Consider the following 26,020-nt stretch of genomic DNA (forward strand, 5'->3'; position numbering starts at 1 on the left):
GCCAAATAGCATGTAAGGATGTGATGCCTCTCAGGTGATTCACTCTATCTGAAAAAACTGTTTATTTGTAAGGTAGCGTCTAGACTGCATCAGTGCTCAACAGAGAGAGATGGGCCACCTCAGTGCAAATGACCCTCTTTGACAGTTAAGCTTAGGGCACGACAAATTGCCTTCTAGAGGTGCCTGCCTCAGTCTGTTGAACATATAGGAAATCCAGACAATCAGCTCATGTTTGAAACTTAACTTTCGGATGACTGCAAGTAAATGAGGGTGAATTGTGGCTACAAAAGCTAAGCTGACTATAAGCTGCCTGCAGCTGGAGGCCTGCACATTAGGAGTGCTCTCAGGGAGTGCCATGAGAAACATGTAAGCCAAAAAATAATTGTCAGACTTTTAGAAGGAAAGCAGACACATGCACATACATAGGCAGACACATGTCTAACTTGGTCTCAGACACTGTTATGTATGTTGCCAAATTTTACATCGTTATATATGATTTGCAGTAAAACAGAAACACCTCGGAGAGAGCAATACAGGCTTACAGTTGTGTTTGGGTGGCTAAGGAAATGCTCACCAAGGTTCATCACATGAAGTGCCAGACCCGCTGTGACTTAGTGATTCTAAACACTGTGGAAGTTTAATAAAACAGAGAGTAAATTGGCTTATGCCATTGGAGCTGTGCTTTTGGCTACATGGCTAAGCATTTGTTTTGGAAGCTGGAGACTCTGGTTTTGGTCCCAGTGTTAATTAATTGTACCATGCATTTTACACTGCAGTCCACTAAGGAAGGTGTAAGACAGTGTCTGGATGTGGGTTATTTAAACATTACTGACTTGTCCAAAGAGCTTTAGTGGTCAGGTAATGACCAGCTGGAGCAGTTAAGGGCTGTAGGTGAAGCCAATTGTTCTGCATTTGTGAAGGACCTCCAAGTGACTCTGTGCTGCTCAGACAATTTGGGACTTGTTTTTTTTCTTTTGTAATTTGATTTATTTTTTGAATGTTTTAAAAGTCTGAGTCTTAATGTCATTATACTGCTGCTCTGATCTGCCAGCACACTCTGTTCAGTCGCTGCAGTCTGCTCATCCGTGCTCTCTCTTAATGGGAAACTGTTCTGTTCGAAGCAATGCAAAAGCAAAGTATTATGTGCAAATTATCTTAAAATTAAATGTTTCTCTGTGGAAGGAAGATGTCAGCTCTCCCTCCAAAAGATAAATTGAGAAAAATAGTTTTCTGAACGGAAGAACAGAAAAGCTCATCTCTCCAAAAAGTTGCCTGGTAGCTATTCAGATCTGTGGAGCTATCAGCGCCTTCTCACACCCCGCTTTAAGGCCTGACTGGCTCTCTACAGCAAGTAACGTGCTCCACTCCTGACATGGCACTCAGGACTACGGAGGCTGCACGACCAGCATGGAGTGAAGGGTGTTCCATAAGAGGCACAGAGGCTCCCCTCTGAGCGGCAATGAGCAGGACCAGGGCTGGTGAAGGCCAGCATGTGCTCTGCGCCATGGCATCCAGCTGTACTTGCAAGCCACTGGTAGGGGTGGAGCCATGGCCACTGCATCCATCTCCACTTTGAAAGGGGATTTAGCAGGCCTGTAGCTGGTTTTATTCCTGTATGTCTGGAGCTATGGCAAGGGGTAGACATTAGAGCAGTATATAGGCTTTTTTAGTCCTTAGACTACCCTAACGTCTTTTGGTGGGCATATGCTGCCTAACTTATTAGGATTCAAAATTATTCCTCCTCCTTTGTCATAAGTCAGATTAGAGGATCCTGTTGAATAGAAGGGCTCTGGAGAGCAAACTGTTGGTGTCATCTATTAAAAAAAAAAGCATAAAACTGAGAAAGGCAAAGAAGTGGAAAATTCTGCTGTGGGGCCTCAGTTGCCTTTCATGGAATGACCAAGAGTTGATAGAGACCTTCTTCAGGTGCCTGGTTGCCTCAGGCTGCCTGCACAGTCACAGCCTCTTTTGGAAGACCAAGATGTCTAGTTTGGCTTCTACTCTTAATACGAATCCATCTGGGGAGAGCTTGCCTGTCTCCACAGACCGTGTAGGGAGCTTTGTGGTCTTCCACAGAGAAATACAATTTTAGAATTGTGCTTAAGCCCAGTGGAAGCAAGTCCAGCTGAAAGCTGAGTGTGTGCTCACTTTCTTTGATATTCGCAGTGAGAAAAGGAGAAAATATCTACAGGGAATAAGGAAAAGTTCAGACTCAAGAGGCTGATAAGAAAGGAAAGAAAAAGATCCAGAAACAAGATATGAGAAGGGAATAACACTAGAGTTGCAGATGGACATGGAAGTGTCTTAAAAAAAACCCTCTGTTACTGTTTTCATGCTAGTTTCCTATTTCTTCATAAACTAGAAGAGTCAGTGAACCAGAACTGAAGAATGTTTTTTCCATTTCTTGCTTCTCTCTTAAGTTTCAACTTCTACTAGCAGTAAGCAGCAAGTAGGTAACTGGTACTTTTGTTCTGGCACATCTTTCCTCTAGAATAAATTCCCATATGTTAAAAGATTCATTTTGATTTTATATGCTTTAAAGATATTTTTCTATCAATACTGTTCACAATTTAATTACAATAATTAACATAGTTTTCCAATATTTTTTTGTGCCTTTGATTATATGCCTAAAAATGTTGCAGCTGTGTTTACCTATATCCCTTTTGTCTCAAGCTTCATCTGAAATGAGAATATCACTTTATATATAGCTTTCTACTGGCTTTGTGAACTGTTTTTCATAATACCCCAGTTTAGCTTCATATACATTCATAGAAAGGAATGTACTCAGCTTTCTGAATTTGAGTGGTTCTGGAACAGAAATCAGGATAGGCAGAAATTCCCGGTGTAAATTGTGTGACTTTTCAAGAAACAGGAAAATATGTTTTCTGTTTGAACAACACAAAATATATATTATCCAGAGAATGCTGGAAAAAAAAACAACCAACAAAGAGTGATGGAAAGATACACCTTTGCCTACCATTATTCAACAGAGGAGGTAATATTAGAAAAAGCTTTTGGTTAGAAACTGAATTTTTCTCCTTGTTTCTAGCAATATATGCAATGACTAAATACTCTTCCATCATTCTTTGTCCAGAAATATTAGTTTATCTTCCATGTAGCCGACCTATTTCTGGGAAAGGGGCAAGGTGAAATATAATTAAGCTTTGTACAGCTGATGTGGACAAGAGATCTCTCACTCATTATCGAAGCATCAGCCACCATATGTGGCCTGTAGAGCAGCCAAACATTTGTGGTCCAGCAGCTGCTAACATGAATTTCTGATAGATTAGGCTTAGGAGTCCCTTCATAGATTTCACTGGGAATTGGAAAGGTCCACAGAGTTTCCAGAGTGGCTTTTGGGATTCCCCTCCTGCATGAACAGAATCCAAAAGGTCCTATCTGAAAGCAATTGTTTCATCTGGATTGCTCTGCTGCCAGCTCCTGGAGGCAGCTAGCAGAAAGAGCTGCTGCTGGGGTGAGGAATTTTAAAACAATTCACCAAAGGACTTGAGAATTGCTAGTTATGCAAAGATAAGAATGGAAAACAAAGATCAAGAGAGGAAGAAGAAGACAAAATCTGGGGGAGGAAGGAAGAATGGACAAAAAGATAAAAAAATAAAAGGTGGTGAACCAGGACCTCTAGGTCCTAAGGTGGGCGTAGAGGAAGCTTCCACATTTCCTGCTACCATTTTTCACTGAAAACAGTTTGCCAGAAATGAATGTTCTGAGCATCCAGCACCTTAAATCTCCAGTTATTACTGGACTATACAGATTTCATTGTCCACTGAACAGCCAAAGAATAAACTGAGGGATCGAGACAAAGTTCTTAAGTGACTTAATTTCCTCTGTAGCCTATATAACATAGTGAAAGTTTTCTAATAAAACACTCAGTGTGCTATGGATCGGCATCACCTTCCTCTACGCTGTGGCGACTGAGTCTGTGATCCTGCTTTCATAAATGCTGTTATTTATAATGAGACTGGGCACTCTGTGACATTTTTGTCCTTGTGTACCTTCCACAGTATTTTCCAGGGAAATAATGTTATCAGAGGCTGGGATTATGTAGTACCATCAACCTCAAGCCCTCAATAATCATGAAACTTAACAAGTGCGAGATACTTTTTTTTTCTAATTTATTTTCTGATTTCTGTTCATGTGGTATGATTCAACCTGTTTGCCACAACTGTGAGGGCTAGAAAGCTGCTGGAAGTTGAGATTTCCCCTTGAGCAGTGTTACTTCAGGAGTTACTTTTTCAAGAGAAATTACAAATATTTCAGTATTCATATGAATTCATGAATTGCACAACACTCTCTTGACTCTTCAAGACATCTCAAATTGCTGCATATGTTTTGTGGACAACCCCTTATTAACTGATCATTTCCTGTGACAACTGCTGTTTTTATTTCTTGGTCACGTAAGATAGGTTTCCTTCTATGCCTTCTACCCTAAATACTGATTTGGAAGAGTTTAATTTCATGAGGTAAAAGGAATTAAATGCTTCCTTCAGCCATTTTAAGTGAAATTGATTTTAATACTAAAAACAATAAAGTTACTTCAGTCATAAAATACAATCAGAAAGTATTTCAATATTCCATATAATGGCATATCCCAGCATTAAATATAGTCTGAGTTAATTGATATTGTGCTGCAATTTTGAGAGACTGTTTAATTTGCAGGATGTTTTTTTGAAAATTGGCTTTGATTCTGGAACATAAATATTTGTTTTCCTACACAGAACATTTCCATCAAAATGAAAAGCAAATCATTCCTATATCTTAAGTCTGTGTTCACTGTGTGGGATCAAGTTATTTTGCACCAGTGCAGATTTCTGACGTGCTATGAGCTGGGCCAGAGGCATTGCCTTCTCAAGGAGTAAGCCCTATTATTTAAGGTGTGGATTTTCTTCTCTCAGGAGATCCTTACTTGGTCTTTGATTTTTATGAAATAATTTGAACTTTTGGCTCTTATAGCAAAATTATGTCTAAGCTCAGCTGAGCACAGACTAATACAGGTGTTATAAGCTGCTGAAGAACTGGTTGTAATGACAAAAATGACCAAGACATTAAGGTTCCTCCATTTCTGGGCTCTGAAGGTTGAAAGTGTAAGCTCTGTTATTTGGTGGCTTTTTAAGCAGTATTAGGTAGCATAGTCGTGAACAGTGTTTGAAGAGCCACGGTATCAAGAGGTACATGCCCCAGCCTCAGCCTCTCTTCCACTTTTTATGAGATATCCAGTGCCTGAAAGATCCTCAAAATTGGATGTTTTCCCAAAAGGACAGTTTCCCTGTGGCTGCGAAACCAGTGACCCATGCTCTGCCTGAGGGTGGCAGCGAGACACAGCCCCACCAGGAATGCGGGCAGAAGAGGGGCCGGGGCCGGAACCCAGGCGCGGCTGGGCGGCAGGCAGCCTCCCTCGCCAGCCGGGCTTGGCAGGCGGCGGCGGCGGGCGGCCAGCGCGGGGGAGCGGCCGGGCAGCCTGCCTGCCGCGCCAGCTGGCGAGCCCGCCCGCCAGCCCGGGGCCCGGCCCGCGGAGCGCGGCCCGCCTGCCAGCGCGGGGCCCGGCCCGGTACGGCACGGCCCGCCGAGCGCCGCCCGCCTGCCAGCCCGCGGCCCGGCCCGGCCGTCTGCGAGTCGGGGCAGCATCAAGGTCTGCTCCTCGAGAGAGACTTTGGACCCGCGGAAGTAGAGAGGGGACCCCAAATAATCCATCTCCGATATTAAGCTGGCTCAGTGCTCACCGCGGAGCAGAGAACTTTTGGGATCTTTCAGTCAGCACTCTGATAGACGATGGCTCTGAAAACGAAATCTCTCATGTAAAACTGCTTAAGGCTTTTTCACTCCTCAGGGCCTGAGCGATTATGATTATTATTTTTAAACCTTGGATGCTTTATGCGATGCACCTTAGTAAAAATGAAGCCACCTATATGCCTCGCTGTAGAGCAAGGTGCTTAATTTTAAGCAGTTGAAATTGGAAAAGTTGACTTTTGAAAGAGGATGTTGTTTTTCTGTGTACATTTAAGTACTGTCTTCATTCACTTCTCCTGAGAGACAGTTGCATCAGACTTGTAAAAGCATGATTCAAAAGCCTTATTAAGACTGACTGTACAATATGTACAAAAGCATATGGGCATAAATTGCCGATATTGCATATTGATGGTTGTGAAATAATTTTATGCATTAAACGTGCTAGGTTCACAAGTAGAAGATATTTTTATAACTATCATACTGTGAACACTCTCTGGGATCAAGGACACTGGTGGCTTCTTTCCTTCAGCTGGATCAAAGGTATTCAAGAGCCAGATTGTGTTGTCAGTGGCAACGCTACAGCTTCGCTGTTTTCAGTAGGTTTGACTGGGCCGGGCCTAGTGGCATCTTCAAAGACATTGTTACTAGAGCAGGAGAAATAAAAAGCCAGCTGGATCAGGAGGACTAAGGGGAGTGAAAAATCCTGGAAGCCTTATTGTCACCAGTTGTAAGCAGAGAGAGTTCTAAAAAGATGCAGGCAGCAAACCTGCTAAGTGATAAATTGGGATTTCATGTGATATCTGGTGCAATTTAAAACAATTGTACAGCTTGCAACAGAATTTATCACTTTTTGGTCCACAAAGGTACTGTTCAACCCTCAACATTTCTGGTGAACGAGGAAGTTTTTTTTGCCAACCATCAGGCATTCCTGTGGGCCACCATGTATCTTACTGGTCTACAATTTTATTGAACACAAAGGCCATCCGGTATGGCTGATTATTATATTTCAGCGGGCTTCTGCTGATCATTACCACAACCTCATGACCTGCTAGTGGTACACAGAGCACACTTGGAAGCCAAAGGGTCATAAATGAACACATTATTTGATGGAAGAAGAAGTAGAGTTTATGGAGCAGGCATCTGTATCCAGGTTGTTGTTCTAACAGGCTGTGAGAGGTGAGAGACTGTCTTCTCATCTTCTGGTGTCCTCAGCAGTCTGTTTCAGCGTCACACAGCAATACACAACAAATAGCAAAGCAGGTCATTAAATCGCTGTTTGCATTCCTTTATTAAGGCACATTTCCCTCTCCCTTCTCTCATCTCATCCACAAGCTCTCTTGGTTTTGAATACAGATAGGAGAATTTGATTCAGATAAGTTCTTGAACCTCTGCAAAATTTAGGGCTCCTTTTCAAGTGTTAGAAAAAGAGAAAAACATCAAAGGGAACAGGAAGACTATCCTGGAATAGAGGGATGACAAAAATGGAGATAGTCTGTCCGAACAAATCTTACCCACGGACAGCATCTCCAGCCAGAGTAATTACTTTCTCTTCTCCAAGGAAGTGGGACTGGAAAAGGTTTTGTTCAGTATGGACTACATGTAACAACAAACCAGACACCTTCCATGAAGAGCACTTCAGTCAGTCCCAGAGATCTCAGACTTTCTGGAGATCAGGGTCTTCAGCCAATCTGTAAGTAAAGAAACTCTCTTGCTTCAAACACTATTTACATTTCCCACCAGCAGTTGCTGATGACCAGGAGGTAGCCTGACTGCTTGATTTTATCTTTAGAAAAGTGGTACTGGTACTAAGAAAGAAAGAAGCAAACTGGTGCTAAGAAGCAAAAAGAGTGTCGTAGCAGTGGTCAGGAGAAGGACTTTCCAAGATCTTCACCATCTTATAACAGCTAACACAGAAATGTCATGTACTAATGATACCAGATTCTGTTAACAAGAAACGATATCTCATAACATCAGGATAGCTCTGCTTCTAACTGTCCTGGACACTTATGCTTGGAGCACTGTGTGAATTCTCAGTGAAATTAAAAACAGTATTCCCAATAAAGATGCCAGCCACAGAAAGGGAGAGGACCCCAAATTAGCAAATGTTGTATGCTGCAAAAGAAAGTGATGAGATTTGAGACAAGATAAAAAAGATAAATGGGCCTCTTGACCTGGCCTGGCTTCTGGGAGCCCAAAGTCACCATCCCAACTGAAGGAGGAGGAGGAAATCATGGCACAGCCCTGAGCTGCTGTTAAACCTGATCATGTGCATGCTCAGAAGGCTCCCACAGGCCTCCAGCAGCTGGGTGGCCCAGCAATGCCTTGGCTTTCTGTTGCTGGACTCACAGGAGCAGAGCACAAAGACAGTACAAATTAGGACTCAGGCCAGTTTATTATCAAGGATGGACATGCCTGCAGAGTCTCTCTTGCCTAGCTTTCAGTTTCCACGGAGTCAATATTTGAGCTAGTCAGGCTCATTTTCAGCCCAAAGGGGAAGGTCGATACATTTTTAAGATGCAGTCAACCTTGGCTATTTTAGACATTTGCTTTAGTGATGAATTGCAGTCCAGAAACTTCCTTTGTTGGTTGGCTATAGAAAGAATCAAGAAACTAACTCAGGTTTTACATGTCTAAGTTGGTCCGATGAATCCTGACCCCAAGACAGAACAGGTCATTATGAGTCCCTGTATTTGTCATTTTAACTGTGCGTCATGCCTGTTGTATGGTCTTTTCAATGTCTTCCTGTGTGCTTCTTTGCCTTTAAAGATCTCCCACCATGAAAAATTCTGGCCCACATTTTTCAACTTTTCTTCTGTGTTCTTTTACTTTTTTTTCCGAAATGCTCTTGTGCTCCCAAACCCTGACTACTTTTGTTTAACAGCACTGTCCTTATTCTCCCCCTTCTATAGTAAATTGAATGATCTATATGCAGGGGTGAAAGGAGAAGGTTTTCTTTTGATCTAGCAATCGTCTCTTCTAGTTTCTTCTCTTGTATCTGGCTGCTTGGGTCAGAGACACATGATTTGCTTTGTGTTTCTGTAGTGCCTGGTACAATGGAGCCTGCTCCATGGCCAGAGCTCTAAGGCACAATGGTTCGACAAAGAACAGGGGAATAATGAATAGTAAATGAAGTAAGAGCTAAGTAAATAGAGAATTATGGTGAGGGAGAGGGGAATATATAGACAGTGATAGAAGAGCAGAAACAAAGAGAAGGGGAGAAAGAACCAGGAGATGTAGAGAGAAACATATTGGAGATTGAGAGTGCAAAGTCACAGTGCCACAGGAGTGAGAGAGGAATGGAAAATAAAAATCCAATGGGAAAAAAGATACTTTATGAAGACAATGATGGAAGGTGAATAACATGGAAGTAGTTCAGAAAGCCACAAAAGGATTAAACAAAACCCCAAACACTCAGAAGAAAATAGAAGGATGAGGGGTGAGAGGCAAAAAAAGATGCAAACAGGACAACCAAGGCATGATATGGCTTGGGATAAACTAATTGAATCCAGTCCTATAAGACCACAATGGCCTAAGCTAACGCTATCAAGCTTACTTCACCTGTGGACTCTCTGTATTTTGTTTCTTTTTTTTCTTTTTTCTTTTTTCTTTTTGGCATTTATGCAAAGCTCTTTGCCATGGTATCTTTATCAGCTTATTTTCCTGAGGTGTTAGAATAGCCCCTTTTTTCACCTGGTCCCTCTGCAGCTTGCATTCAGAAATGGCTGGGAGTTAGTGGGCAAAGATAAAATCCACACGATGAATTTTGCAGCCTGAGAGTGACAAGGCTCAGTCCTTCCCTGTCAGCCAGAGCCTGCCCTCAGATGCATAGCTCTCACTGAGCTACATGTGTACAGTTGAGGGCAGGCTTTAGTACTGTTCTCCAGCATACAATTAACACAGAAGGTCTATACATTATCTCATCTTGCATTTTTATTATTTGCAGCTTATTGTTCAGCTGAGCATGTATCATTGGTTAATTAATGCTGCCAACACTCTGCTCCACTAAATGATTATTTAGCCTAGAGTGGAATAAAATACTACAATGAGTAATACAGTATCATTATGTAACAGAAAATTAAAAATCTGATAATTTGATTGGAAATCTCAGGTGAGTTTTTTGTGTAAAAGTGTTAACCTTGAGTAGCTATAAACAGGTAAATGTTTTATTCAGCCGACTGATAAGAAATAAATGCTTATGATATAAATTATGTATAATTAATACTCCTGGGATAAAAAAAAGTGTGCTAATAGGTTGTTAGTTAATTAGGCAAGGAATATGAGGTAAACAAAGGTGATTAGAATATACCCTGGGACCATAAACAGAAATTGTGCCTTAAATAATCTGTAAAAAAACCCCTCTCACATTAAACAGCAAATAGTTCAGTTTTAATTCAGAGCAAAAATGTAATGCTTTCTGGAGAAAGGCACAGTGGAGATGCTGAATGAAGGAACAGCTTGTGATAACAGATCTAGGGGCTGCAGAGTAACTCACCTTCCCTGTTCTGCTCTACCTTGTTTTGTATATTGTCTTGGTCTGTCCTCAGATAAAAGAAGGCTAAAATAAGCTTTGCAAAAAATATGGCAAATAATGTGCTAGAGGACCGATCTTATATTTTAGGTCACATATATGAGAGCTCATACTGGTTGATCTTAAATCTACAACATGCGGAATGCTTCCCAAATCAGTTTATGCTTCTTACCTGCCCTCTGACTCACTGTTCCTCCTTGCTTCTGCCAGTATCTTCATGTGATAAATGAGACCTTCCTCCTTCCTGCCATTCTGTAATTTCATTTGGGCTAGACATTTGAGATATTTTCTCATGAAACATGCTTGAAATAGAGGAAGCCATGACAGAGATGAATGCTCATTACAGTGGCAGCCACATCTTCCCTTTGTGTCAGAAAGGGACAGATCTGCATTGCCCTTAAGGCTGGAGTCATGCCTTGTAAGAACAGCCGTACTGGAGAAGACTGAAGATTCATCTCCCCAGTGCCTTGTTTAGGACAGTAAACAAAAGCAGCTGTCAAGGGAAGAGTTTAAGAACGAAACAAGTATATATGATACTTCCTTCTAGTATTCTCCTAGCCCTCAGTCACTTGCAGCTCAGGGGCTTCCTGAGATGGATATATATGCTAATCTTTGATGAATTTATCCTCCATTATTTCAGCCATTCCTTCTTTGCGTGTGTGTAAACTTTAGCTATTCCTGAGACCCTCAAAAGAGAATGGTGAGACTGTTGTCCCTGGTGTGAAGCCCACCAGAAAATGCTAAGCTGAGCCAGTGAAAGGCACTGTTTCCCTGCAATGCCATGCAAACTAAAGAGGGTCATTGCCTAAAGGAGCATAGACTTATTATGAGTTGTAGAGGGAAGAGAATTTTGGGATTGTTGAAAACATAACAGGATGTTTTAAGAAGATTACAAGACGTATTACAGATTGGTTAGGGGAAGGACCAAAAGTGGGGAAAGGGAAGGATGAAGATGGGTTGGAGACCAACAAGCATGGGAAAATAGAACATAAAAGGGATAAAGGGGGCTTGTTGAGGGTAAATGGGTGGCTGGTCACTATACTTGTCTGACTGAGTCCTCTGTTTGCTCTCTACAGTCTATCATATAACCTTGTTAAATCCTACTTATAACTGCACTCTGTGTGGGTACACTCTGTACTCTGAGCTTGTGAGTGCGACAGCCAGCAAACTTCAGGTTGGACTGGCTAGTGGGTAGGAGAGGCCTCAGTGCCAGCCACTGGAGAGGGAGGTTGTCAACCTAAGGGACTCAGAGGTCCCAGTGCCAGTGACTAAGTACAGCTGCTGCGAGACCCAAACTGTGCGTGTACATACTCCACCAGTGGATTTCAGTCCTGAGAGCTGGAGAGGAGGAACAGGACTGAGCCTCTGTGCTGTTCACGTTTGTTGAGTGGAGTGTGTGCTTGCATCGCTGTTGTTCAAGGCTGTTGTTCTCTGTGCTGATCCACATGGCTGGTCATGGGTCCCTGTGCCCACGTGCCTGCTGGGAATACGTGCCCAGCCACCTTGCCGCTGGCTGGACCTGGTGACATGGGACTGCAGCAGCCTTGCATCCATGGGCGATAGGAGGGATAATGGGGCGGGAGGCATCCCCATGAGTGCCAGACCTGCTGCATGTGGTTACCTCTAACAGTCTACAGCTGCAATTTGTAGTCTACAACAGAACACATTCATGCAGAGAGGAGTTGCACCATGCATTGCTGGCTGCTGTTTTTCCTGAATCGCTCTCCTCCTACCTTATTTGACAGCCTCTGGTTCATGTCTTGGAAGAGGTAGTGAAAGTCCACACCTTTCTCCTCTTCTGTGCCTCTAATGAAAGTTCACCTAAGCAGTTCTCTGAGAAAGCTGTCGGAGTGTGAAGGGCTCGCCACAAAACAGAGCCCTTTGGAAGTCACTGCCTGCTTTCTGCAGGGAGGTGCCATTATGGTAGCGGCAATGCTTTGGAGGGACATAGCTTTCCTCAGTCCCTTTGGAAAACAAGTTCAGTTGCCATAATAATGCTCTTTGGAGTTGTCTTAAATGACTGTAGGGGAGTCTAATGCTGTCGTGTTCCTAATGATGTTCTTCAGATCTTGTTAGGTGGGCTGAATCAGGTAACTGCTGTTTTCCTAAGGTGCAAAAAAGGAATATTCTTCTGTCCCTTACACAGTTTAGTCTTAAAACTGACATGAAACCATTTGCAAACATATTCACCCTGCAGAGGGTGTGTCTACCAGTTTCTCAATGGATTGAAAATATGACTTTAAAAAAAAATCAATGTAGAAATTGGGGCCTAATTTCCCAAGAAACTCTTCTCCACGGAATGGTGTAATCCTTGGTGGAGCTGCTTGGTAAGTTAGGTATGTTTTCTTATTTCTCGTATCACTTCAGGAAACGCATAAGTTAAACCCCCATCGTATATTGTACAATTATGTCAGGGTGTAGCGTGGGCTGGAGGCTTCCTCAGGGTCACGAAGCCAGATCCAAGGGTGATCCAGTGCTGTCCGTGACCTCACCCACAGGGCACAGTCCTATGGGGCTTGTAATTGGGGTCCATCAACAGACCCCAACACAGCAAGTGGTGATCTGGGGCCAGGGCACAACCTGGGGGCTCCAGCCAGGAGCAGAATGAGATGGTGGCACAGAAAAGGCTGGAGGCTGTCACTGCTGCACTGTCACTGGGGCAGGGACTGATAGTCCTGGGGGGCTGCAATGGGGTCTTGAGCTGTTGGCAGGGTGAGGGAAGGTCCCAGAGGTGCTGAGCAGGGAAAGTGCTGGTGGTGCCCTCCAGGCCCTGAGAGATTTTTATTGGATGATTGCTTAAATAAGGTATGATGAAGAAGTATCATGCATTTAATAGTAGTAGTAATATTTATATTCCTGTGCCACCCATGCAGACCAACAGACAATGACCTTTTCCAAGATTAGCATGGGAAGTAACATCTGAATGATGAAGGCTAAAAGACACAATCACATATATGTTTTTTTTTCTCTAAGCTTTTTTCCACACAGGAATAAAATCATGTTAATGGCTTGGGCTAAGTTTTTGTTTGCTCAATATGTTTTTCTATGCATATAAAGATAAACTGATTTCTGTCTTTAGATATGGTAACTTCACAATTACACAGAAATCTACAGAATATGATAAAGCAAAATAGGTCTAAAACAAAAGAGGATCTCAGGAAGACAGCTGACTTTGCTGGGTATTGCAGATGTGGCCATATACTTGCACACATTTGGGCTATCTGAAACTGGTATTTGATTTCACCCAGATATCAACACATGAAGTGGTCTGAAATCAAAACTCTTTCAAGTGTAGTATATGGCCCCTTCAGCCCGTTTTAGTGCATGGAAGATAGGAAAATACCTTCAGAAATAAACTTTTAAAATTATAAGGTTGTAAACATGAATCAGAACATGAAAGAAGATCTCAGGCACCAGGATCAGTTCAAATACACATTTCAAATCGGCTCAGCTCCACAAATTAGTAGTGTGTTACCAAGATGGCTTTTGCACAGCTTATATTCAAGTGACTAAGGCCATATCTGTTTTCTTTCTCCAAAGCATTCGCTGAAGATGGGAAGTAGAAAACATTTTGCCTACCTTAAATATGGAGTCTTAAAATTACCAAACGTAAAGCTCTAGCAGTGGGCTTTTAATTTGGCTCAAGCTTTCAGAGTCTGGCAGGCTGATGAAGTGCAATTGCCATGGGTGAAAACAGAGCATCAATTAACAGACACATGCAAGGTTGGCACCTACCAAGAATTCACCCTGAAAGATTTAAAGACAAATAACTCAGTGAACAGACACACCTGGAAATCTTGGAACAAACTTCACAGAGTTATGAAAATTAAACCCGCTAAAAACTTCCAGTTGAGTATCTAGAACAATGCTATGTGGAAGCCAAGGAGGGAAATGATACTGTATATTACTTATTGTAAATACCAAATAATTTATGGAGCAGTTTTTAAATAAATTTCTGGTGACACAAAAGACAGTCAAAATTAAAGGTGAAGAGTACAATAGTACAATAGCCAGTCTGTTCCAGAAAAAGTTCTCTGAAGACCCAATGGGTCTGAATCAAACCTACTGATGTCTGTTAAAGCTTTTTCCATCTACTTCAAAGTGGTTGGAATCAGACTAACAGTTTGAGAAGTCAGATTAAAGCCTTCACAGATGCACAGGGGTCTTAGGGCTTCCCAAATGAGTTCAAGCTATGTTTCAAGGCATTTTACCATTGAGTAAAAGGTAAAGGTAGGGACAAATACTTACTAATACTTAGCCTTTGCCTTAAGATGATTCAGGACACAAATCTGTTTAAAAACACTAAGTCAACTCTGACCTTTTGTTAGAATTTTTGAAGTGTCCTGTGAAGGCTTCAGGTCACAAGTAAAATTCCTAGAGTAGAAATAGGTCAATGCTGAGAAGTGTGGAAATACTGTCCTCAGTGATATAGATGACTATTCCCCAGCAGTACCTCTTGTGCTTTTTAGTCATATCCTTTAGACAGTATATTATGAAAATATATTTCTAAGAAATTAAAATGTACTTTAAAAGAACATATTTATATGATCAATTCTTCTTGTTATCAGAAGAAAGTTTATGTGGATGAATTCTTGAAAGGCAAAACCCAAATGTCTTAGAAAAAGTCTATTCGTGATGAAAATGTTACAAGACAATTCATCGTTTCTTTGATGAAAATGCAGAATCTTCTTCATTATGGAAGACAATACAATCTGTTACAAAGACACTGATATATTTTAGAGTTTTTAAAATTGCTTCCTAATTGAGTCAGTATTGCTTGGGCCCCAGTTCAATAAAGCATTTCAGAGTGTGTCAACCTTTAAGTCTGACAGAATTTATGTGCCAGTGACTTGATCTTAATCAAGCATTAGCCATTAAATGAATACTTAAATGCTTTTCTGAACAGTACTGTTTTTATAACACGCTATGCTGAATCAAGCCCCACACAATACATCCTTTTCTTATTGTCCTTCTTCCCTCTTGCTATTGCTGAAAAACTCCTCTGGTTTTCTCTTCTCAGCCTCTCTCTTGTTTTCAGATTGGCTGCATTCACCAGTTCTCATGGACCCCAGAAGACTTTGGGGGACTCAGCACTATAAAAGTCAGAGCCTTCACTGTCTTTCTTGGGCTACAGTGCTGTGACCTTTATTCCTGCCCAGCAGTTTCACTGGCTTCTAAGCCAGTTTATACAAGTAGGAGTTTTCTAAATCACATGTTATTTTTACGCTGCATTTAATTAAGTGTATTCAGGTGGGTCTTCTCCTTTTGTCTATGCTACAAGTCATAAATTTGTACTGAGGAACAGCTACTCAGCTGATCCTGCCAGGAGTATGCTATGTCAAAAATAACTGTGATGGTTGGTTGTTTTAGTATTAATTTTAGCCTAGTAGTTCTATGTATGTGATGCTGAAGATGAAATTCACTCTATTAACTCTCTAGCAAATTTTGGATTGGCAGCCAGCATTGTCTGAATTTTCTCAGAAACCACATTATGGTTGAGATGTTTTGAATTCTCTTTGAATGGATTGTTCTGAGCAGAGTCTCTTAGGGAAACTGAAGATGACAATTCAGGAAGCACTTCAGAGACACAGATAAATCTGGAAATTCCAAAGTAATTTTTGAGCGGGCCAGAAACTTGTGGAAGGCTGCTACATTATAGCTAAGAATAGAGAAGGGCAGAGCCCTCATAGGTGCAAACAGGTGCAGTCCTCTTGAAGTCAGGGAAAATATTCTGATTTGAACCAGCTGAGGTCTTGCTATCTGTAGTTTGGCTTATGAGATACAGTTTGTTCTGGCCCAGGGATTCAATTCTGACTTTGAAATAACTTTTTTTGGGTAGAAACCAGGTGTTATTTCCAAGGGAGATTTGGATTTCATCTGTACTTAGTCATAATGTATTGTAGAATAACTGTCTGCCCTTTTCTTGAATAGGTCTAATAATTCTTGCTCTAAAACAAGAGGTGGTTTTTAATTCTTCAGTTTCTTTAGCTGCATAGGTATGGGATGGTATAGTGTCTATCATTCATAGGTCTGTTTCAGGATGAGGGAGAAACGAAGGGAAGAATAAGAATGGGGTAGGAGTAACAAAATAAAAGAATATTTAAATGATTTCAAATGGATTGTAAAGTGTTGAATCATAAAGGATTGGCAAAAAAGCCCTCTCCTCATGAGGTCTGGCTAATATTAGGAATTATTGCCTCAAACGCTGCAGGTGTGGATCCATTTCTTTCATTGCTAGCAAATGGGGTTGCAACTGCCTTTGACAATGTAAAAGCTGCACAATCCCCGTGCCCCAGGGCAGACAATGATGTTGGTGAGATGCTGATTTTAGGATAGAAAATTACAATGGTTATATAGTAAACAGCACCTGGAAGTTTACTAATGATTTTTACAATTAACAGCAGCACTGCGGTCTGATTATTCATGCATGCTTTCTATGAAAGAAAAGAGGCAGATGTTGAAAAGAATCACATCGGTTGAGGGATATTTATTTTTTTTGTAACTGGAGGTAAAGCCTCCTTCCTGTTATCAGTACTTCTGATAATAATATGACCAAAAAAAGTGAAACAAAAAAAATTAAAAATGCTTAGAATACTCTATTCTCCCATTAACTCCAGATACTCACAAACGTATATTTGTATGAAATGTGCATGAACATGGACAAGTATGTGTATATGTGTGTATGAATTCTTATGCAGACTTTAACCTCTGCCTGTAGTTTGATATGTAGATTTGGCATGCACCTAAAAAAAAATCCCCAAAACCAAAGCTGCATGGCCATGCAGTTTTTCAGTTTTAACAACTGGATCGTCTATGATAATAGTGGTGGGATCTCTCCCCTTAGAAGTCCACCAGGTATGCACCTGCCAGGTTAGTTATTTCAGAGTGCTGGGATTCGAAAACACTCCACCATCTGCAGCATAAATTTAAAAGTACAGTAAGGCATACTGGTACCTCATATATTTTCTCTCTCTCTCTAGTCATCATTTATTTTCACAGCTGTTCTCAACCCACTGCCAAGCAAAGACCTCTTCAGTTTCTTTTCTATGGTATTGAGGCTTAGTCAGTATCTTGACAAAGAATGGGTGAGGCAATGCTTATAAAATACAAACCCTTCTCCTTTAACTCTTTGTAAATTGCCAGAACTAAACCTTTTAGAAGGCTCTGAAATGTTAGCTTTTTCCTCATCTTTTCCCAGCAATAGACTATTGCATCTTGTTCTTACAAATTTTGCAGATCCAAAAAATAATAGTAAGAAATTACTCATAAACTTCAGATACTCATACCAATATGTTAAGGGTTATCTGAAAGAGACCCTGCACTTCTGAGGTTTTTATTGATCACTGACCCTGTGTATATAAGGGCAGGTAAAAACATGTCAAGCCGGTCAGCCGGCTTGTACAAAAGTTGTAAAAGACCTTGCTGTGAGGTGAAGTCAATATTATGGTGACTGTGAACTTAGGTAAATCTCTTCTTTGAACCCAGCCCAGGACTGGACACACTATGTGCTGTCTGTACAGAATCCTGGTTTGCCGTAGATTGAAAGTTCCTTGTTGGATTTCTGGTTAATGTCCAGGAGAGGCAAGTGAGACTGAAGTTAAATTTTTATTAGTAGTGGATAAGTGATCGCTGGATATTTCAAACATCTTTGATATCTTCTGATGGTTTGGCCGTGCTGGGTTACTGCCTCTAGTCTTGGAAATTAGACCTATGCAAAAGCTGAGGGAGAGAGATTGCTTGCAAATGTTACACACAAGCAAAGGAACCATGGCAAACACCTGACCGCAGCAGATCGATGAGCTGAAAGGCAGGATTCATCCCCCTCACCCTGGTGAAAGAGCAGCTGGGGGAATGGGCAGTGATGAGGCGTTGTCCTGCTGAGATGGACATGGGTCTGGTGTGACACAGGACCTTCCAGTGTTCTGAACATTCTCGGTCGGGCAATTAACTGTAACTGCTGTACTTCAGCCTAGGGAAAGGGGTGGTCCCATGTAGGTAACGCTATTCTTTTTCTTCCTTTTTTTTTGGTGCAGATATAGGAGAATCTCTGTTTGTATTTCTTCATCTCCTTACTTCGGCAGGCGTTTTGGCTCCCTCATTACTCTTGACTCCCTTGGGCTTTTCATTGCTTATTCAAACTAGGACTCTTAACATTTTCAGGTTTAACTTTCACATGTGTTTGGAAAGTACAAATATACACTTGTATATGTAATCTATTATCTGTCTGTCTAAACCTACTCAGGGGCAAGCTGAGAATATAAATGCCTGTCTGAGAGATGTTGCCTTGCAAATGAGAACGTCTGACACTGTTAATGAAGTCAGCTGTAATAGTTCAGGTATGCAAGTACTTGTCCAGTCCCTGACTGGTTCTCTTTCAGTTAAATCTGGGTGCTGTCCTGGCCAAGACCTTCATGCTGTTATGAACTGAATATAATATACATAGTGTCTGTTTGGGTACACAGTGCAGCATGAAGAAAGGTTGAGTAATGTGAACGTAGAGACATCAAAACATCTAGATTGACTTTCATTTACATCCTCCCTGTTAAACTGGATATATGCACACATGAATATATACTGTGGATGAGAAATAACAAAGTTATAATGGCTCACAATTCAGGTAAGATAAATGAAGTCACAGATTTCAAGACAGTCCCTGACTTCAGTGAACTGCCCTCTGGACTTTGGACAAAGGACCTTGTTCATGCTGAGGTAAATTTACATGGGGAAAAGGCAGATGAGGGAGGCTGAACTGTTTCCCACTCCAACCAGAGGCATGCTGTGGTGCCATCTCTTATAGTCAGGTGAAGGGGAGGTGGCAATGTGGCTGTGTGGTCTCTTCCATGTCCAGTTGTCCCCATGTCAGGTGCTGGTTCCTTGCCATGCTAAGCACTTTCTGTGTCTGGTGGATCCCACTTGAGTCCCTTCAAGTTGAAGCCTTTGGAGTGCTGAGTTTTCAAAATAATTTGTAATTGCTCTTTACCAGGTAGGATAAGATATGTCATTGTTGTCAAGATGTCAGGTAAAAGGCAGTAATTGCAAATATCATAGCAAATAAGACCTTTGAGACAAACTATTCTGTCTCTTAGGTTCCTCTTGTCAAACCAAGTATTTAGCATGAGTGCCATACACACTGTACAAATTATTTTCTGTTCCTAATGCGTGTTATTCAAAATCATCCCGTTACGCCAAGAAAGATGTGGTTGACTTGCATTTCCTGACTATTCATTGTTTTGTAGTTTTTTCTCAAGGGAAGATCCTATGGACAAAGAAGTTAGTCTGAAGAAAGATAGCGTGTAATTTGAATAATGCAGAAATAGGATCTTTAGGATCCACTAAGCATGGAGAGGTCAAAGCTGAAGTAAGTTATTACACTATTATACTACAGTACATTAAGTCCATCAACAAACTGATGCAGTTGTGAACTCCACGGAGTGTATAGACTGTGTGGCTTGTCCACCTAGGGAAAATTGTCTTTCCATTTGATGCAGAAACATCAGGGATACTTTTCTTTCATGTTATTTTGAAGATCAGCTCACAGGTGTGTGGGTGGTGAGCAGAAAAGGGTAGGAAAAAAGAGAGTTTAATAAGCTCAATTAAGCCTTTCTTATGGTGGTACCTGTAGTGTTCAGAGGGTAAGGACACACTTTGCCACCTGTAAAACTGGAGGTTTTTGTGTCTTGAACTATCAAAGCAGGACAGTGTTCTCTGGCTTTGTAAGCCATGAACCATCTGGGATCAGCTGTGCTCATTGTTGACCTACTAGGAATAAATGGGAGACAAATAAGAGAGCAACTGCCTGTGATTATATTTGCTGCCCTTGTGAATACTATTGAAGTGTCTTTAAATTACTTTGTTTCAGCTTGGGGCCTAATCCTGCCAAACACATTTTTAGTATGTGATCATGTGCCATCAGTAGGAATAAACTGAGATAAACAGAATCTGAGTGTGCTCAGTGCCTCTGAAAACTGGACTATTTATTAAATTGTGGGGTTTGAATTCAGTAGCATTTGAAAATTATGCTTGCTTTTTCCTTTCCTTTCATTTTTTTTTGTGGCTGTTTTGGAAATTATTATATCACAATATGCAAATAGACTATAATATGTCATACCTGAACCATGGAAATGGTAACAGAAATAGCCAAATTCTCACCCTTATAACCCAAAAAACTGGAAAGGTCAGAAAGACAGTATTTGGACTGACAAAATACATGTTAAAATGTTTCACTAAATAGAAAAGACTCTTCTGACAATCTAAAACTGTCACTGCAAAACTATTTTAAGGTCTTTTACTAACAAATGCAAGTGATTAAAATTACTAGAATGGAACACTTTCTGCTTTTGTTTTTCTGGTCATAATTATGTTCTCTCATGTCAAGAGTAGACTCCACTTTACTGCCCTTGGTTAACTCATCATACACAGTCAGCCAGTACCCGTTGCCACATTTACCCAGCAGAAAACACCAAATGGGAACAACGATGGCTGAGCCAAACACATTTAAAAAGAAATATCAGTCTTCCTATGTTCTCCTCTACCTGACAAACAGCACTTTGCTAACCTGTGGAGTGGGAGAAGACCATGGAGAGCAAGGTACAAAAAAAGGTGGTAGTGATGCTGTTGGTGTCACTCTTCTTTCTGAGTCAGATCTGAACTTATGCCCCAGTGTTGTATTAGGTAGTATGATGCTGCCGAGATTGCTATGTTTCAGCTGAGATATCAAATGAAGGTCCTGACCTTGTTCTCATTAGAGATCCCTGGGTACTTGTTCTCATTAAAGATCTCCTGGCACTTTTCAAAAGGGAAAGAGTGTTAGCCCCAGTGTCTTGGCCAAATTCCAGCTTGGGTAATTACGTTCTGCCTACCTAAATTCCCTTGTCTGTTTCAATTCAATGTTATTTTTAATTTCTTCCCTAAACCTGTGTGTAGTATTATCATGTATTGGGAGACAACTCCCTCTGGCACCCTAGATTTGTTTGCATTTTTGAGATAGAAGAACTGATATTTGTATATAACATTAATAATTTGTTAAGTCTACAAAGTACTTGCAGTCTTATAATTTAATGCAAGATCATCTTAGAATGTAATCTAAGTCTTTCATGTCTTGCAATGATCAGTTTCACACAAAGTATTTCTACTAAGAAAATACTTTTTCAGATGGATAGTTTGAATATACCCTTTACATTGTTTATTTTAGTTGATATTTTTTAATCAAATGATGTAGTGTGTATTGAATGTCAACACACACAGAATATTGGAAAGCATGTTCATTTGAGAAACCATTTGTGTATTCTTTTTTTTATGAGCATGAAGAGACAGAACATGGAAAATGGGAGAGAGAAGAGTACTGACATAGTGAGCTTTAAATGATCTGTTTGCATAAAACCATTCTACAGAAAGTACATGAGCCCATCAAACACAGAAGGTGCTAGTCCCATCACTTGCAGTCTTAATGGAAGATTCTCAATAATGGTAAAGGCAACGGGACAAGAACCCACAGAGAATACAATAATTAGCATTAATCAAATATAAAAGGTGAACGCCCTCTTTGAGGTTCCAGCTTGTTAACATATTAGAGATAGCCTATTGAATCAAGTATGTACTCTCAAATATATTTCTTGTAAGATTTGAGAAAGCATTTTGTTTGGTACCACCTTTCACAGAAAGAAGTAACTGCCAGTTAAAAGTTAAACAACTAACTCGGTGATCCCTCTTGTGTTAACAAAATCCTCACAGGCTGGTGCTTGGTGCATGGGGGAAGTGTGTCTGTGGCTGGCTGACGCAGTGACTTTTGTCCCATACAGTCCAGCTGTGTTCAGGTGTGTCTGTGATTTGGCCCACTATTCAGAACTGATAAATTTTGGCTCTCTATACATTCAATATACAGCTTCAGGCAGCGTGTTGCAGATTTAAGGTCTCATGGACTGAGCAAATGCTTGTGACAAAGTACATAAACCCAAATACTCATACACATCTTTTCTGAACGGTGGTTGCAATATACATGCAAGAGCTGTTAATCTTTTTAGGGATTCCTCATGTTACCTTTTTTGGGGAATCTCTTTTGTTTGTTTGCTACTCCTGCCATAATTGCTGAGTTGCATTTCTTCAAAGAAAGGGATCCTGGAAGGATGAGAAAAAGGGCTTGTGTGCCCAATCCCACCCAGTGCTGCCCAATGTTTTAGTTTTGTGAAAGCTGAGGGTACTGAGTTGCCTTTTTGTGCACATGCAGAGATCTGCTGCTGTCCAAATGTTGAAACCTTTAGTGGAAAAAGGAGGTTAATTTTTTTTACCTGCTTTCCAGCCTGGAGAGGTTATTCAATATCTGTTTGCTTTTTTATCTGTGCCATTAACTTTACGTTTTACTGATCTGTTTGCACAGATTCCCCCAAATTACACATTATTTTCATTATAATTTGTATCTCTTTTTAAATAAAAATCTCACCAGAGCTGTTGCCATGAAAATAAATTAAAATTAAGAAGTCTGTAATTAGCATTAGCCTGTAATTATTACAACTTGCTACAATACAGTACAGAGGAACAAAATAGGAGCAAGAGTCTAACAACACACACACAAACTTTGTTGAGTAACACTAACCAGCTGACCGTAAACTAAGGAAAAACAGAAAATCCCGAGCCAAGACTTCCACTCGAATTGAAGTCCCTGTTCTGGATAGCCCTGTTATATGAGATCACAGCCTTTTCTGAGAACCTTACAAATAACCAGGCCCTGGGAGAGTTGCGGGTGGGGTGAGACACCCTCACTCTCAAACTCTCTGGTAATTATTAGTATCTAAAAATAAACAGCATAACACGAACTGGAAGGAGATAGCTCCACCCAGGGCTTCTCAGGGAGACTCCTCTGACTTACAGAGGTAGAGACAGCAGTGTTGCATATGAAGAGGCAGCTGGAATTTCAAGTACGAGGTCTTTCTTCTGTCATTAAAGCGGCACCCTGTAAACCAACAAGGTGTGAAGAGCTCTGCCTAAGAACAGGATCCCTCACCAGGTATGGTTTATGGTACCCACTACCATCTGATATTTATGGTGATACCCACTAGGATAGTAAGTGAACATGTGATGATTTTGATTTCGTCTACCGTTATAGCACTGTTGTGAAGTATAATTGAAGACATTAAGAACATAGGACTAATTTTAGAAATATTTTAGTACCTACCTGTTCATACCTCCCTAGATGCTTTTTGAAGTCCCACTCAGCATCTTGTATGCCACTAAAGTCCTAAGAAGTGATTTATCTAAAGTCTTCTCTTGGGAGAAAATAGTAAACAGAAAATAAGGCTAAAGTTGTAACACAAAGACTGATACTTTGATTTCTGGCCAGCACTTCTCGCTGTTGAAAAGGGACATTCTTTTGGGGGAATTGAGAGATTTTTGTCTGACATACTTTGTGGATTTTTACTATTTTTTTTAATAAATTCATTTGAAACAGAAATAGCATTATACACTCACTTTAAAACTGGGAGAAGGGAAGAGGACTGTGAGTTTCAAATTTCAATTTTACCTCTTAAATTATATTTTGAATTAATTTTCTGCAGTTTGAACACTGTTGTTATTAATTTTATTTCCTTTTTTAAAATAAATCAGGAGTTTGAAAACAAAGTCTTTAAAGAACTTTTCCAGCCATGTTGTACTGCTGCAGGACATACCCATACTGGGGCTGCTGCTCACACCCTGGCCTCTGTTTCTTGGATAGCTTCACCGATATGAGCTGACATCTGTCCTGCTCCAGCTAGACAGTCAGCAGGACCAGAGATATGTATCTTAAAACTTTCCTGAGTCTATTTCAGTTGCAGACACTGTTTTACATCTGCTTAACAGAAATAACTTGGCATGACAACTTAAGCCTTAAAGCCCCAAATGGTACCTACTTCAGATGCTTCTGTTCAATACTTAGGAGGCAACAAAGGCCAAGGTGTTCCCACCATCCTATTTCCTGAGAAAAATACAATCTCTAGGACTAGCAAGAAAGCCTGCTCCATGGGGCAGTGGCATTTGATATCAGGGAGGAGTCTTCAGAAAGGTGTTGTCACCCTCTTGCTACAATATCCAAATCTGAACATATCTAGAAGAGGTGCAAATGGAACTTGCAGGGGATACAAATCCCTTGTTTTATCCATCAACTCTGCTTATGGATAGACCTATTCTTGATTCTCTAGTGTGCAGGGGCTCAATTTATACAATGAGCCAAATTTAATGGAATTGGTGTCTCTTTCTTGCAGAGTGGTCCTAGTTCAGGATCCTGGGTAGAAATAGTATTGGCATAGTTACCTTTCTCCATTCTGGAAGTCCCATCTTTCATGCTGAGATAAATCCACTTTTCACAAAGTAGAGGACTTACTCCACAGAAAAGCGTCCACCTGGAACAGCTAAACCAGAATAGTTAAAATGTACCTATTTCCAGGATCGCAGTCCCGATTGGTTTCTCTTGGTGTACGTACCAGTTGATTCTCTACTTTCATCAGAGAGTAATTATTATGGAAGAAATTATTTGAGACTGGACTATCTGAAAAAGGAATAGAATTGGTATAATTATAGTAGAATAGCATCCCTGACTAGCCCAGCCCTCAGTGTCACAGCAAGTTCTCTGATCTGCTCCAAGGACACTGTAGAATCACAGAATCACAGAATTACTAGGTTGGAAAGGACCTTCAAGATCATCAAGTCCAACCATTAATCCAGCGCCACCATGTCCCCTAAACCATGTCCTGAAGCGCCACATCCACACGTTTTTTGAACACTTCCAGAGATGGCAACTCCACCACCTCCCTGGGCAGCCTGTTCCAATGCCTGACCACTCTCTCAGTGAAGAAATTTTTCCTAATATCCAATCTAAACCTCCCCTGGTGCAACTTGAGGCCATTTCCTCTTGCCCTATCACTAGTTACTTGGGAGAAGAGGACAACACCCTCGTCGCCACAACCCCCTTTCAGGTAGTTGTAGAGAGCAATAAGGTCTCCTCTTAGCCTCCTCTTCTCCAGACTAAACAGCCCCAGTTCCCTCAGCCGCTCCTCATAAGACTTGTGCTCCAGACCCCTCAGCAGCTTCATTGCCCTTCTCTGGACACGCTCTGGCACCTCAACGTCCTTCTTGTAGTGAGGGGCCCAAAACTGAACACAGTATTCAAGGTGCGGCCTCACCAGTGCCGAGTACAGGGGCACAATCACTTCCCTACTCCTGCTGGCCACACTATTCCTGATACAGGCCAGGACGCTGTTGGCCTTCTTGGCCACCTGGGCACACTGCTGGCTCATGTTCAGCCGGCTGTCAACCAGCACCCCCAGGTCCCTTTCCGCCGGGCTGCTCTCCAGCCACTCCTCCCCAAGCCTGTAGCGTTGCATGGGGTTGTTGTGGCCAAGGTGCAGGACCCTGCACTTGGCCTTATTAAACCTCATACAGTTGGCCTCTGCCCATCGATCCAGCCTGTCCAGATCCCTCTGCAGAGCCCTCCTACCCTCCAGCAGATCAACACTCCCACCCAACTTGGTGTCATCTGCAAACTTACTGAGGGAACACTCGATTCCCTCATCCAGATCATCAATAAATGTATTGAATAAGACCGGCCCCAGAACTGAGCCCTGGGGAACACCACTTGTGACCGGCCGCCAGCTGGATTTAACGCCGTTCACCACAACTCTCTGGGCTCGGCCATCCAGCCAGTTCCTCACCCAGCGAAGAGTAAACCTGTCTAAGCCACGAGCCGCCAGTTTCTCCAGGAGAATGCTGTGGGAGACGCTG

Source organism: Phaethon aethereus, assembly GCF_964289735.1.
Source record: "Phaethon aethereus genome assembly, chromosome: 3".
In the NCBI taxonomy this organism is placed as follows: Eukaryota; Metazoa; Chordata; class Aves; order Phaethontiformes; family Phaethontidae; genus Phaethon; species Phaethon aethereus.